At 44.0% G+C, this 15254-nt stretch overlaps 1 long non-coding RNA gene across 1 annotated transcript; it reads right to left on the minus strand.

Moving 5' to 3' along the window:
* Positions 1 to 1430: 1430 nt before the first annotated feature.
* Positions 1431 to 6188, minus strand: LOC144180587 (uncharacterized). The gene is made up of 3 exons (XR_013324461.1): positions 6075 to 6188; positions 5023 to 5134; positions 1431 to 1566 (listed from the first exon to the last, which is right to left on the minus strand). It is a non-coding gene; the product is annotated as an uncharacterized LOC144180587 (long non-coding RNA).
* Between the last annotated feature and the right edge of the window lie 9066 nt (positions 6189 to 15254).

A 15254-nucleotide genomic window follows, 5' to 3' on the forward strand; every position in this document is an offset into this window, starting at 1 on the left:
AGGGTACGAACGAGGACTGCCTTTTTGTATAGCGAACAATGTTCCGTTCCGAACGATGTTACAGATTACGGAACCTCGAGTCAGGTAAAGGTGAGTACCACCACATTAGATTAGACAAGCCTGCGAGAAGCGTAGATTTAGCACTGTTTTTGGTCAAGGTTGGCAAGGATCACGGCTTCGGAAAAGCGCACAGGCACTCCCCGAATGAGTCCCTTGGATGCGTCATCGGGTACTACTCCATACAGCGTGACGGAATGAATAGTGTTGATGATCTTGAGTTGTTTCACATTGCTTAGAGCCTTGGCTGCGTCTATCTTAAGACAGCGTGCTGATTGTGACTATATTTTGCACGGCATCTAAGTGAACGTTGAGGTTAGCCTGCCGCCAGGTGAAGTTGGCCGTGTTCAACAGAGCCAGGGAAATTTAGGCCATTTCTGCGTTCGCAAGCTCGAGGCCGCCTCGTGGGAACCAGAGCGACTTAAAGTTGTCTTGGGGCAGGGGCCTGTGCCTGGGGACGGCTTTGCGTATCAGCGGCGAAAACGGAGGTGAAGGCGCTGCGGTCAGGCCTATCATTGTTTGTCTTGCGCAGTCGTCTCTGGTGAGCCTTGCTTACGACGTAGATCCAGTCTGAATTGTCACCTTCGCTGGAGCCGTGGAGCATCGTGTTTTCATTCGGTGCGCTTGAGTGAAAACTAGGTGATTCCGCGTGGGCAGACGATCCTCGTCGGCAGACGATCCCGGCATGGAACGCAATCGTGCGAGGCCTACCCTCATAAAAAATCTTGTTGTGTTTTTGATGTATTTCTGTAGAGTTTTGTCTTCCTCTTGTGTAGAGATTTTGTAGAGTTTGTGAAGAATTTTTTTGACGAGCTCTTGACGTGTTTCAACAAGTATTTGGCCACGGAGTTTCTGTAGAGAGTTTGACGAGTGATTTTCTGTAGAACTTATGATGTATTTTTGCAGCCTTTTTACGTACATTTATGCGTACTTCTTGATGCACTTCTCATGGAGTTTCTGTAGAGAGTTTGACAAGTGATTTTCTGTAGAACTTCTGATGTATTTTTGCAGCCTTTTTAAGTAGATTTATGTGTACTTCTTGATGCACTTCTATGGCTTTTATGATGACATCTTATGTACTTCATGACGAATTCTTACGGAGCTTCGTCATTTATTTCTGCGTACTTCCTGACGTGTTCTTGCCATTTTTGTAATGGGTTTCTTGAACTACATGAATATTTTAGGTCAGCAAATTGATACATAATTACACATTTTACACTTTGCTGCAAGTAAGTGTTATTGGGCAAAATAGGGGCATTTTTGGCAGTCACAAGATGTAAATCAGCAGCATTGATAATTTAGTCAGCCAGCGACAGCTAGCTGAAAGGCCAGCCAGTCAAAGCTGCTGAAATATACAAGCAGAGACAAAGCTCAGCGACTCACGATCGATTTAATTCTGAGACAAAACTATGCAGCTGACTGACCGACAGCCTTGATTTTCCGTGACTACGGACAGGAGGGTCGCCTTGATTAGCTGCTGTGGCACGGCAAACTTGGCACATGTGCAGGCTGGAAAGAAAGAAAAAGCAAGCTGATATCAGAATACAACATATCAAAAGTACCATTTTTTTTAAATATCCTTTTTTTGCTGAAGTTTTGTTTTTAGTTTGACTCTCTTCGATGCTGATATTTAGCCCATTTTTAATTTCCTTAAATGCTAATTTGATGATAAATTCTTAGCAAGAATACACTAATTCTCATTTGAATACTTGTGTCATTGCTTGAATTTTTTAAGGTTGCATGTATGCTAAATTATTTTTACATGAACCGTACCAGCAGTGGTAGTAATTCAAAAGATTTTGCTCACATATACATGATCTCTCAGTATAAAAAGCCACCTCATGTCACCAGACGTTCGGCACCAGCAAAAATGACTGAAGGCTAATAAAGTTTGGCTAATAAAGCCAAAAAAAGCTATCCAACAAAAGCACCAATGACTTGGGTTCACTTATGAATAATGTTTGGACAGCTAAATAGCTTGTGCGCCTGTATACACAGGACACCTATGCGGTTGTCATTCTCATTCTCTGCATATGTCCGTTGTTATGTCTTGTGCAGTTGTAAGTAGCTGGCACACATGAGAAGCCCAACAATTTGTTTTAGGCAATATAGATGTCCACAGGACCAATGCTGTACAAGGAAGGCTCACTAAGTGTAAAAAGTACTGATTATTATTTTGTTGTAAGCAGCTATTATGCAGCTTCGATGTCTGCTCTCTATCAATTATCATCAGCTATTTTGCAATGCCTTGACGTTTTTTTAGCTTTCCAATTCATTCATTGCTGAGACGTGCGAAGGAAAGTTTGATTCCCCGCTTAAGCGGGCGAACATGTGGATCCCCCGCTTTGATAGACGAGAAATATCCAAAATACTATCCACATTAAAAACCACTGTTCTGAACGATGTGCAAGAAACAAGTTGCCGTAATTTATGGACAATTTATGCTCAGATGCCAGCTATTTTGAACGCATAGTATTCTATGGCTAGCAACACGTAGTGTTGTACGGCTTCGAGCAAATTTTCATTCATGGTTTTTTACCACGGTAGCTTTTTCCAATGCAAAAAACCACTAATGACATGATGGACATTCCATAATAGTTAGCCTGAAGACGAAATACATGTAAGCAAAACTCTTCCAACCTACTACCATTGGTAGCGTGGTTCACGTCAACACTGCTTAGTATGCTGGCAAGGCGGCCTTGGGCAGACATAAGGAAAAACACAAATTCACAAAGAAAAGTTACAGAGCTTCCTTAAATATATTCGGTTCGTTTCAACGAAAAAATTAATGCAGGTTAAAAAACTGTTGAAAGGAGGAGACTAAGCGGCACAAAAAACGACCTGCCTTGTGCTGCCGTAAAGGGTGCCAAATAGAACAAAAATAAAACAAAGGATGCTGTCCGTGTGGAGAGACGTGAGCCAAAGCAGACCAAAAATAAGCAATGGGTGAACTATTTTGTCATGAGCAGCGCCAACAAACCAAAATGTACAACTGTAGTAATGTTGGTAAATGATCAGCTCCACAGTGCAAAACATACAGAACAAAGGGACAAGAAAACACAGGACAGGCTCTGAAGTTACACAAAAATATGCCGCCAATAGATGCACAAAAACAAAATTTAACCCGATGAAAGCCTCGGGCATTATTGGGTTAAGTTTCCCTCATATTTTGTATGCATGCTGGATGTACATTTTTGTGCAACTCCAATAAGTTTATTTTAGTTGACATTCAGAGCTTGTCCCATGTTTTCTTTTCCCTCTGTGCTGTCGGTTTTGTGCTGAGGATATAGACAGGCACAATTGCAAGAAACGCAATGAAGACGAATAAACTACAATTGCTACACACTACGTGAAAGTCCCTAACAAGGATTTCTGTCCAAAAAATTTTAAGTAAGCATTGAACCAAATATTTCAAAGTTGGAGCTATACTAATAGCTTACTGTGTATGAAGAGATCTGTGAAGGAAGTTTGAACAGCCACAGGTACGGGTAATGCATGTTGTCATATTTATAGCTTTAATAGCAGCAAAAAAGACAACAGAAATTTTTTTTAATAATTTTTAAGTTTCAAATGTCTCTATCAACGTGCACGGCTACGGATAAGTCGTCACCTGACAATTATAACCAACCAAACTTCGCACGCCCACAGAATAGTCATCAGGCACAAATATGTATGTGAAATATTTCCTTTTCTTTACTGTTCATGCTCTTATTGGAGCAGCCAAACGTACACTGGCACTAAATATTGAGTAGAAAGTGTTCACAATTTACATTAAATACAGTAGTCAAATCCCGTCAACCCTAATAAACAGAGCAATAAATCCTTCAATTAAATTTTGCAAAAAGCCATAACTTGCTTGCTGCTTGAAAAAGTTTTCTAGCAAAAGAATATTTTACCAGGCAAATTGCCGCTTGTAAAACATGAAAAAAAAAACAGCATGAAAATTGGACCTAAGCTCACAATTGCAAAAACACAGGACAAGAACAAGTGCTATTTCTCAGCTGTTCATCAACACAAAGAATGTATATATGCACTGAAATATCGCGCTGGTGCCCAAATGCTTTAATAATGCCAGGCGTTTCGAACAGGCCGAACTTCCCGACATTCCTATGTGCATCCAAAAGAAAAAAATGTGTGTAAGGTGTTGAACCAAGATTTATTTTTCTCTCTTTGCGTCACACAATGCATTAATGATTTAGCCGACGAAATGGGCACTGACCAGTTGCGACAGGTAAAATTGCGATTTGGCCCACTTGCCCACCATTTCCTCCCCATTGTGGGGCGTGCAATCGTGACCAGCAATTCAGTGGGGCTAGGATTTTAGGGCAAAGCAGATACCAACCAGCCCACAAGGTCAATAAAGCTTTTATGAAGGGATGCTCAGCAGGGCACTACTGTTAAGTTGAATCGGTCTGAAGTTTTTTCATGCATATTTAAGTTTTTTTTATCATTACGCGCACTGCTTCGGTTGACGAGAGGGATGATCTGCCTTTAGAAATCCAACTTGGGGGTTCTACGCGCTGAAGCTATAGCTGGTCTTAAGGGGTGCGGTAGTGAAGTGCCGGCACTTTCGTTTTTTTTTTTCTTTCATTCCAAAATTGGCTGCCGTGGCCGAAAGAGCCTCTTGAAATGGTTGGCATCATTTGAGATTCAGCAGCACATCTGCGTCTCCACAAAAGTTCAGTATATACATACATTTAGTGTGCAATAAACAAATGATAGTCAGCTCGTACCTTGTGTCGTTCAGATTGTAAATCTACATCAAGCATTCGCAGTGCTACGTTGTGTCGGAAAAAATCTAATCTGCACAAATAGTCACCAAAAACAGCACTGGTGTAAGATTGCTTAAACACCTTCAAAGAGTCCCTAGTGAAAAAATGACGACTTCAGATTACTGAAATTCCGTTGTGCATGTAACAGGAAGACGAGGTCTGTAAAAACCATAAAAGAAACGTGTTCACCCACTTTTGCATAGACTGCCAAACAGTCGGCGGTGCCCGATGAGGAAACAGCCTCGGTCCTTGAAGTAGGCCGCACCAAGAAGTCATTTTGAATGCAAGTTGCACCAGTCAGCAGCCTGCAACATGTAAGTTATTAGCAAACGACAGGCCAGACACCAGAATCATACTCTGCCTTAAACCTGCGAAATCCCAAATGCTGCGTTACTCTGATCACCAAGGTGTGTTGCACACTAAAATTCATTAAGCTGGAAATTCCGTAAGTGACCCAAATTTAACAGCCATTCTTGAATATTTTTACTTGGTTCTGAATGGTTAATTTACGTTTGCGATGCTACAGTAAGAGTACGAAGCGCAACCAGCGCTACTCATACTACTGTACCAGTTACGACATGCGTGTAGTTCTGACGTTACAAATAAATTCGGGTTCCATACTCTTTGTTCATTCCAACATGTCACGACCAAACTGAGCGTTCAAAAAGATTAATCATTCAATCGAAACGCGAAAAAAACATCCAGATGGCATTCTAATCTAATGCTGTACGCTGGGAAATCACTCGATTTATTATTTTATTCTAATGCTACACGCACGGCAATAATTCAATTTATTGTGCACGTTTTTTAACTGAAAACTATCATGACGGGAAAAAAAACAGCATCTGCAAACGAAACAAAAACCAAGAGTGCATATCATGCTAAAAGTACACGATTTGCGTTTAATGCATACACACTTATGTTCGTATCCGCACTCATATTCTCATATTCGCACTCTCCAGCTTCCCTTATTTCATTTCATATCATATCGAAACATTCGGCTAGCAAAACAGAACAGGACACACACACACTTCACCAAACACAGTGCTAGAAATTGCGTGAGAATTGATTCTGTTTACACACGCAACGGCCAGGTACAAAGGTCTACGGACAGATCTGCGCAACGCACAAAGCGAGTCACTGAAATCGTTAGGACTAACCGCTTACGCAGACCGCAGTTCGTGAGCAACTCTGCTACGATAAATACATATGACAAGAAAACAAAGTTCACTAGTACTCACTTACCTTCACTACTTCGCAGTATTTCTTCGGCCGGTAGATAAATCCATGGTAGTCAAATCACCGAAACAACGAAGGTTGAAGGCGTGCACACCCGTGCCGTCAACAGCACGGGTGTGCACGGAGTGCAGATGGGACGGTCGGGCTCGCCGCGCAGCACTTTCCTGTCTCATGTTCGTCCGAGGGAAAAACTAGTTCCTGAAATGACACCCACCTTGAAAAAAAACGCGTAGCGAAATAAATGCCCAAGTTACTGGTAAATACAGATATTAGTTGCCAATTATATACAAGAAAAGCTTGAGCGTGGGGGTTATTTAAAGGAAACAGTAATTGTACCGACAATGTAGATTACGGCATTTAAGGCAATTTCAGGGTCTACGGTGGAAATACAGCTGGCGTGGGGTTGCGGGCGCCGTAATTTTACGATTTGTTCTGAGGCCGCTACTAAAAACGCCGATCGAGGGACTTTAGCCGCTACCACAAGCAGCGCATTTTCCGCACTTTCGCGCGTCGACATCGCCCCGCGTTGACGGTGTCGGCAAATGCACGGCGACGTGAGCTGACGCGGGAGCGCCAGGAAGCATCCTAAAGCAGACGACATCGTCCGGATTCCATGTCCATCTCCTGGTTTGGGGTCATTACTTTCGCAGAAAACAATCAATTTCTTTTTAACCTACGGTAATCGTGTGCCTTGAGGCAAATTACAAGCTATTTCTGTTCGAAAGTGCGCATTCCTTCGTGGCTAGCTTGGCTTCCATCGGGGAGACCGGGGAGACCGGGGATTTCGGATAGCTTTTTGTGAGTTAAATACGGGAACTTTGGCTACATCGCTTGTAGTGTTAGCATTATGGGCTTGTCTGCAAGATCGGTGCGTAACGAACAAAGTTTATTAAAGCCATAAATCTAGCGGCGCATTCAATTTCATTCGCGGCTACCGTAGCTTGCATAGGGGGAACGATGAAGCGCGATTGCTTTTCTTGGCTCAAATAAGGGAGCTTTGGTTACATCACTTGCATTATTAGCATAATTGGCCTCGCCTCCAAGATCGGTGTGGAAGAAACAAGCGTTATCACAGCTGAAATTTGTCAAATACGACCAAAACGAATCACCCGACAATATTCGTTGGCAGCCTCTGTTAGTGTACCAAATTCTTGCGCCCACACGTTCCTCCCGGCGTGGTCGAGTGGTTAGGAGCTTGGACAATTGCGTTATGTTTTGAAAGTCCATGGTTCGAATCGTGGAAAAACCCTTTTTTTTTGCAATGTGCAATGAGGGTGTCATAGACAAAAAAAAAAGGCAGAGTACCTTGCAGTTTAACCTACAAGTGACGTTCGACGGTCCCCTCAGTATCAAGGCAGCCACGAAATTTGCTTTGCTCACACTTTGAATTCATGAAGCTGCAGTCGGTACATACACTCAGGTTAAATCAAGTAGCAAGTAAAGTTGTGCTAATTGCGTCTTCGTTCATCATCCTATCACATTTTGTTCATATTTGACGACAATGACCCCCCCCCCCCCAAAAAAAAAAGAAACTTAGAAGGCTTGTTGGCAACGTCGCTTGTATACGAAGTTCTGCACTAAGTCCCTACCTCCTTCCGTGAGGTTCGGTATTTACTGGGCTAATGTTTTGAAGGTCAAAGGTTCGAATCTTCACACAAAGTGCCGGTTATTTTTTGGCGATAGCTAGAACACCTATTTTGTACTGGCGTAAACAAAGGGTACCAGGACACCTTGCCTTTTAAGTCTGACTAACCTCAGTAGCAAGGCAGCGCTGAAAATTTGTTTTGCTCACGCTTTAAAGTCATCAAGCAGTCTGTACATTACTTCTAGGTAGGACATCAAGTTGTAAGGAATTTGTTCGAAGTGCGTCTTTGTTCATGAGGCTGTGTTGTTTTGTTCAGATTTGACTGTGATAACTTGAAATACATTTTGCAACTTTCAAAAATGGCCCGCAAGCATTATTGTAGAGACCCGCCGCGGTGGCTCAGTGGCTAAGGCGTTGCGCTGCTGAGCACGAGGTCGCGGGTTCGATTCCCGGCCGCGGCGGTCGCTATTCTGATGGAGGCGAAAAGCAAAAACGTCCGTGTGTCCGAGATTTCGGCGCACGTTAAAGATCCCCAGGTGGTCAAAATTAATCCGGAGCCCTCCACTACGGCGCGCCTCATCGCCTGCGTTGCGTCGGCGCGTTAAACCCTACAATCAATCAATCAGCATTATTGTAGAGCAAAGAAAGTGCATTTTGTATGGCAAATCTAGAATGCTAATTACTGCATTTAAACAATTGAAATAACTGCTCATAAACGATCAAAAATAATTTAAAAGTCCTGCAGATCGAGTTCATTGAAACGTGCTCAGCAACGTTCGTCGACGCAGTGGTTGACGCATGACTTCGCCTGTTCCATGCGTTTGCATGTGGTTGCGGCTTCTTGCAGCTCTCCTGCGTGATGGTGCGGCGACGCCGATCAACGCCGACGCTCGCGCGACGCGTGAATCGCGTGTACGTGTGTGTGCGCGCGTGTATCATATTGCCTGGATGGAAGGACGGCCGCTGGTACACACGAGTTATGATGACAAACAATAAAAGTGCTGGGGAGCTGGCTTATAATTGAGTTAAAGTTCACAGAGTTTCTATGGAGAACTAACTGTAGAAATTCTATAGTCTTTTTGGAGGCTTTGATGAGTGGAAGCTTAATGAACTTTTATGGTGAAGTCACAACAAAAATTCTACAGAGTATTAATAGAGGCCTTGAGTTGTTTAAGTTCACAGAGCTTCTATGGAGAAGTGACGGTACAAATTCTACAGAATATTCAGAGAGATGTTGAAGAGTTTGCTCTTAATGAACTTTTATGGGGAAGTCACAACAAAAATTCTACAGAGCCTTCATAGAGGCCTTGAGTTGTTTAAGTTCACAGAGTTTCTATGGAGAAGTGACGGCAGAAATTCTACAGATAATTCATAGAGATGTTGAAGAGTTCACTCCTAATGAACTTTTATGGGGAAGTCACAACAAAAATTCTACAGTCTTTAAGAGGCCTTCAGGTCTTTAAGTTCATAGAGATTCTATGGAAAAGTGACTGTAGAAATTCTACAGAATATTTATAGAGGTGTTGAAGAGTTAGCTCTTAATGAATTTCTGTGGAGAAGTAGTTATAAAAATTTTGTAGATTTTTTATGGGGGCAACTCCATAAGCTCAGAGTTCCTGATGAGTTTCTGTAGTATTTCTTGTGACTCCATAAGATCTCCATGAAAACTCTTCAGAAATTCGTAATCCATTTTTGTGAGGGTAACCTCTTAGATCGCGCGAGGCGTAACCTAACGAGCTCGCTAGCCCGCTCGTCCTGGAAAGAGTGCGGAATTCGTCGAGAGCGCACCAGCTTGTCATAAACAAGCGTCAATAGGCGCACTACGATGATATGAGTCCGCTGACAGCGTCGAAGATTGACGGAGAACCGATTTTCGCACAATTCAATGAAAAACTACACAGCCCACGCGAAGCGCGTTCTGCGCGATGCGACTGCAGGTGGCGATGATTAGGGGTGTGGACATGTGTTGCGTGCCCCGCGCACGACAAAGATCGCTCACTGTACGGCCGCCAAGTCACTGGCACAATCCGTCGGCCCATTGGAGTACCTTCAACTGTAGGGACGAGCATTAACGAACATTACGAGCCCCTAAACAGCTTCAATATTCAAACACGTTCAGTCGGGGATTCGAACCTGTTCTCTGCAACGCACTGCATCGAGGGCGTCAGAACAATCGGCCACGCCCAAACTTTTGCGCCCTACCCTTGGCGCCCTGCCCGTTGCACCATACCCAGCTGAACCCCACCCTTGTCAACATATCACGTGGCTAACCGTGCTGCGCCACTGCAATCGTCGCGTTCGTCGCTGCCACCGGCGCTGTGGCCTAGCGTATGCGCTTTCCGCAGCTGGTTCCCTCGTGCCCACGTGAATGGCCGCGTACATATGAGCTTGGCCATAAATGAGAGCGAGGCCGGGCCGTCTCCTCTGGGCGTTGGGCTTTGAGCGGTCGTTGGCGAGCGGCATCTGACCAACCCGTGGGCATCCCTGGGCTAGCCTTTCCTCTCGGAAAGTGCCGGAAACGGAACCACAACCGCTTACGAGGGCGGGATTTGAACGAATAGTACATTTTTTTTTGGAATTAAATCAAACGTTACCAAGTAAAACCGAGACTTTACCAGGCTGGGAGAAGATTTGGCTTGCATATCCAGGGTTAGCTCAGCGAAGCCGCAGCCATTTTTTATGGTTCAGCATTCCAGAATCTTAGACGAGTGCTTCTCGAATAACGTTTGTGCTCTAGACATGCACCAAATCTCCACAAGTATCTTATTACTACCGACATTGTTCCTAACGCAGGAATTTGAAGCGGTAGAAATTGTGTGGTTTTGCTGCTGACCGCTGTGTTTATTCACCATACGGAAATAGGCGCTTTCACCTACTTCGAATTCACTCTAGAAAAAAATTTGGTTGGCTTTAATCCCTTATTACTTGTATTAACTTCACGCCTGTAATTGGCCTAGGTCTTCCACGAGCGTACCAGTCAGAAGGGCATATGTAGCTTGCAACTCAATTGAATCGAAGTCAGTGAAACGCCGCATGTGCTCTCCTGTGGCGGTACTTTGACTCCATCGAATTAGCTAAGCTTGATACAGTCTGCAAACTAACAAACTAAAGTCGCACTCTTCCGGGTGCGAATCTTGTCGTGGCTTAGTTTAACTGAGCGAACGAACTGAGGCGACCCTCTCGTGGCCGACCGACTGATTCTGTCGGACAGTCGGAGAGCCGCGCTGAAGGCTCAGCCAAGCCTGTAAGAGTGAGCGTCATACGCTATGTTATAGAATATTAGCTAAGATGACGCAAAGAGGAGGATAACACTATTGAATTGAACGTCTAGTGGATAAAGTCGCATAAACTCACCTACAGTGGTAGGAACATGGCATAGTTACACCAAACTTCAATTAGCGAACGGAATCGCACATTGTTTAAAAACGTCTTCAGCGTCCCTTCAAAGAATCCAGGAATTATCTTGTAATCCCATGCAGATACTCTACACAGCAAACATATCGAATCTTTGCTCCACGAGTTTGCTGATTACTCTGCCACGCGGAATGTGCCCCTTGCCCGAAGATATGGAAAGTGGAATGTTCTTTTACATGGCGAACCGCCTTTTCCCCTGAAATGAATATTGCATTTTAACTCTATTTGTTTATTACATCATTAGTTTAAACCTGCCATGGCTTTCCTTGAACAGGTATTGTTCCACGTTCTTTTTTTTCTTTTGATGAAGTAGAAGGGGAGCACACAATATCTAAAAGGATTCGAAACGGTCTCAACGCCACTAAGGTTTATGTATGTGTTCAGACAACTCACAAAGGCTCCCTTGCGGTGGCATTACACAGAAGGGTTATTTTATATGCTTATTGTACTATCGCAATGAAAGGAAGTGTAAAAACTTAAACAAAACAAAACACGAACGTTCAAACTGAAAGCGTTAACAATACACACTGTAAGTTTGAAAATAATGATTACGTAACGAAAAATTTATTACATAACACCAACAAATAAAAAACAGGAGTTTAATGCAATTTTTTCAAATTTTATGGCGAACACAATGTACTACCTATCAGCACAACAAAAACAGAAAATACGATGCAAAAAATTTAGTGCACGTTTTGAACGAAGGAAAACAAAAATACAAATTAGAGCAAAATATTAACTTGCCTTTTTTATTAGTTCCTGAGTTTTGTGTTGCTTTTTGAGCGGCTATATGTGATGGATGTGATGCGCTGAGTATACTCAACCCCTATATATAGCCTTCATAGATTATGAGAAAGCATTTGACTCGGTCGAAACCCTAGCAGTCATTCAGGCATTACGGAACCAGGGGGTAGATGAGCATTATGTAACAATACTAGAGGATATCTACAATGGGTCTACAGCTACGATCATGCTCCATAGGGAGAGCAGTAAAATACCTATAAGAAAGGGTGTCAGACAAGGAGACACAATCTCTCCAATGCTATTCACAGCATGTTTACAAGAAGTATTCAGAACGTTGGATTGGGAACAGGTGGGTGTAAGGGTTAATGGAGAATACCTCAGTAACCTCAGATTTGCTGATGACGTTGCCTTGCTAAGTAACTCGGGGGACGAATTGCAAAGCATGCTTTCCGCACTGGGCGAACAGAGTAGAACCGTGGGACTGAAAATTAATATGCAGAAAACTAAAGTAATGATCAATAACCTCGGGACAGCACAGCGGTTTGACATAGGTGGCGAGGCAGTGGAAGTGGTAAGCGAATATATCTACTTAGGCCAAGTTGTGACCCCAGATCCAAACAATGAGGCAGAGATAATTAGAAGGATCAGAATGGGGTGGGGAGCATATGGCAGACATTCTCAGATAATGAATAGCAGCCTACCATTGTCGCTGAAGAAGAAAGTGTATGACAGCTGCATCTTACCGGTACTCACCTACGGGGCAGAAACTTGGAGGCTCACTAAGAGGGTTCAACTTAAATTGAGAACAACTCAGCGGGCAATGGAGCGGAAAATGATAGGTGTAACATTAAGGGACAGGAAGAGAGCGGAGTGGGTCAGGGAGCAAACTGGTGTTAAAGACATATTAGTAGAAATTAAGAAGAAGAAATGGACGTGGGCAGGACATGTAATGCGAAGGCAAGATAACCGCTGGTCATTAAGGGTAACAGAGTGGATCCCTAGAGAAGGCAAGCGTTGCAGGGGGCGGCAGAAAGTTAGATGGGCAGATGAGATAAAGAAGTTTGCGGGGATAAATTGGTCACAGTTGGCACAGGACCGAGGCAATTGGAGAATAATGGGAGAGGCCTTTGCCCTGCAGTGGGCGTAGATAGGCTGGTGATGATGATGATGATGATGTGATGGAAGATTGTACCACTCTACTATGGTACGTGGAACGAAAGACCGGGAAAAAGCAGATGAGGGGCAACTTATGCATTTAAACTTTGTGTTAATGGTCACTCGTAGAAAATGACGGGAACTGGCACAACGAAATCATCGCGAAGTGGCACCTGGTGATAGACCTATGTAGCAGTGATTTGTATAGAAATTTGTGTATAAAACATCGTAATCTAACTTTAATGATACGTTGAGTAAAGCAGTCGCTGTTTTTTTTCGCAAAAGTAACTTTCTGGTTGTCCTACCTAGCGTACTTTAATACGAAAATTGTCACTGAGTTTGTTTTGATATTTACGCCCCCCTTACTCCAGTGGTACGATCTGACGCCGCGTATAGTAAAAAAAGGGAACTCCCAACCTAGAAAATACCTAGCGTTCGTCTGCGTGCATCGCGACGACCACCCAGCATACCCTGCGCCCGTTTGTCAAGACAAGAATATCCACTTATGGAAATTGGGCAATTTGCGGTGACCGCAAGGCAGTTAAAATATCAAGAAAAGGGCGAGCGCTAACGTATGCGTGCCACGGGGCGACCGCCCCGCGTTGCAGGCGCACGTTTGCCAAACAGAGCATACCCCCTTAAGAAGATTGGCCAAGGTTGGCCAAAAAAATCCCCAGTGTTCACCGTAATCGTGGCAATGCTTGCTCGGAACGCGAAAGACTCCATTGGCTGTAAACGTGGCAATACTTGCTCGGGAAGAGAAACACACATCATATCGTACGCCTCTTCATGGTGATGTCCCATGATTTTCATTTCCAAAAAATGAGCTAAGCTCACAGCTGGAGCAACAATAATGGAGTAAATGTCGTTGGGGTGGCGCGAGAAGAAGCAAATCGGCTGGAATCATGGGCTTAAACCGTCGTGATGGTCGTGAGGGTTGGGTACAGCTTCGCTACCTCAAAGCCTTACGAGTTAGGGTGTGCTTGCTTAATTTTTTTAGTTCTTCTCGACGCCACTGCATCGCCTGCCGCTGCATTTAATCCCCAGTTATAAGCGGGTGGTCGTCCTGCCATCGCTATTATTTTGTATTTCTCTCGGTCCGTTGAGCTCAGTCTTTGTTGATTAACGCTGGGGAAAGTGCCCACCGTTTGTGGACTCGACGGTGGGCTCAACTAAAGTGTTTTTTGAGCAGCTGGCAAAAGCAAGCACCTGGCCTGCGTCCACCGAACGCGCGCGCACGCGCAAATTGTCCGTGGACAATTCTTCATAGTTGCTACCCTTTGCTAACGCGTTTGATGGCGTTCTACGCGCTCGCTAGCGCGGAAATCCACAAGAATGAAAACCCCCAAATTATTCGGCCCGTTTCAACAGAACAGATTCAACAGAAAAGATGAGCTTTAAGTACGTTGCTCGCTCTGTTCGGTATTTGCGTCAAAAAATAAATTACAGGAAGAAGAACTTGGCGTGTGGTCAATTCCCATTTCCTTACGTCGCATAGCAGAAGTACAACAACAACAAAAGAAACTGGGCGTCAGAAATTTTCCGGGCGGTCTTGGTTTCTAGGTGGTAGTTTATAGTTGACTGAGGCAGGAGGTCCGGCGACCAGCATAGCCGAAACAGATGATTTTGCGAGAGAATATGCTGAAAAATGCTGAAATAATTTTGCATGGTACTTTCAGTGCATATATATGTGATGGTATTTGCTGCGTACAGCTGAGAAAGCTTGGCATGTTCCATGTAAAGGCCACATGTTTTCACAAGGTTCCGGTCGCCTCGGTACCAGGACAGTGGCTCGAAAAGATACCCCGAAAACAACTGTGGTTCCCACGGCAAGCATTTACGGGGGCCGGCTGTCGGCCGTGCCACAGTTTGCTATTGCCATTAGTTGATCTTGTAAGGCACTCCGACGGAGACCCTACAAACGTGGCGCTAAGTTATGGTGAAAACTCCACTCCCGCTGAAAAGGTTACCGACGATTAGTGCTCCCTTTTCTGGAAAAAACGTTTTTCCGCAAGAATGACGGCGCTTTTACGCGCAGAATGGCCCTGTTAGGGTGTTGATACAAGTTCTAGCCTTCCCGGCGAACTTGTGCGCGCGCACAGTTGTGGTTCACATCAAAAGAAAGCCCCTCGACATAAAGCGAAAGTCGACAATGTTTCCGTGTGTTTGAATGAACAGAAATGTTCGAAAATAATGGATGCCAGTCGAATAGTTGAATATGGTAGCGGTGTAGTTGACGTTGGTAAAGGTGCCTTCAAAAGTAAACGGAGCACAGGTAGGACATTTTG

This window comes from Haemaphysalis longicornis, unplaced genomic scaffold, assembly GCF_048455015.1.
Source record: "Haemaphysalis longicornis isolate Haplotype H1 unplaced genomic scaffold, Haemaphysalis longicornis Haplotype H1 scaffold_4, whole genome shotgun sequence".
Classification (NCBI taxonomy): Eukaryota; Metazoa; Arthropoda; class Arachnida; order Ixodida; family Ixodidae; genus Haemaphysalis; species Haemaphysalis longicornis.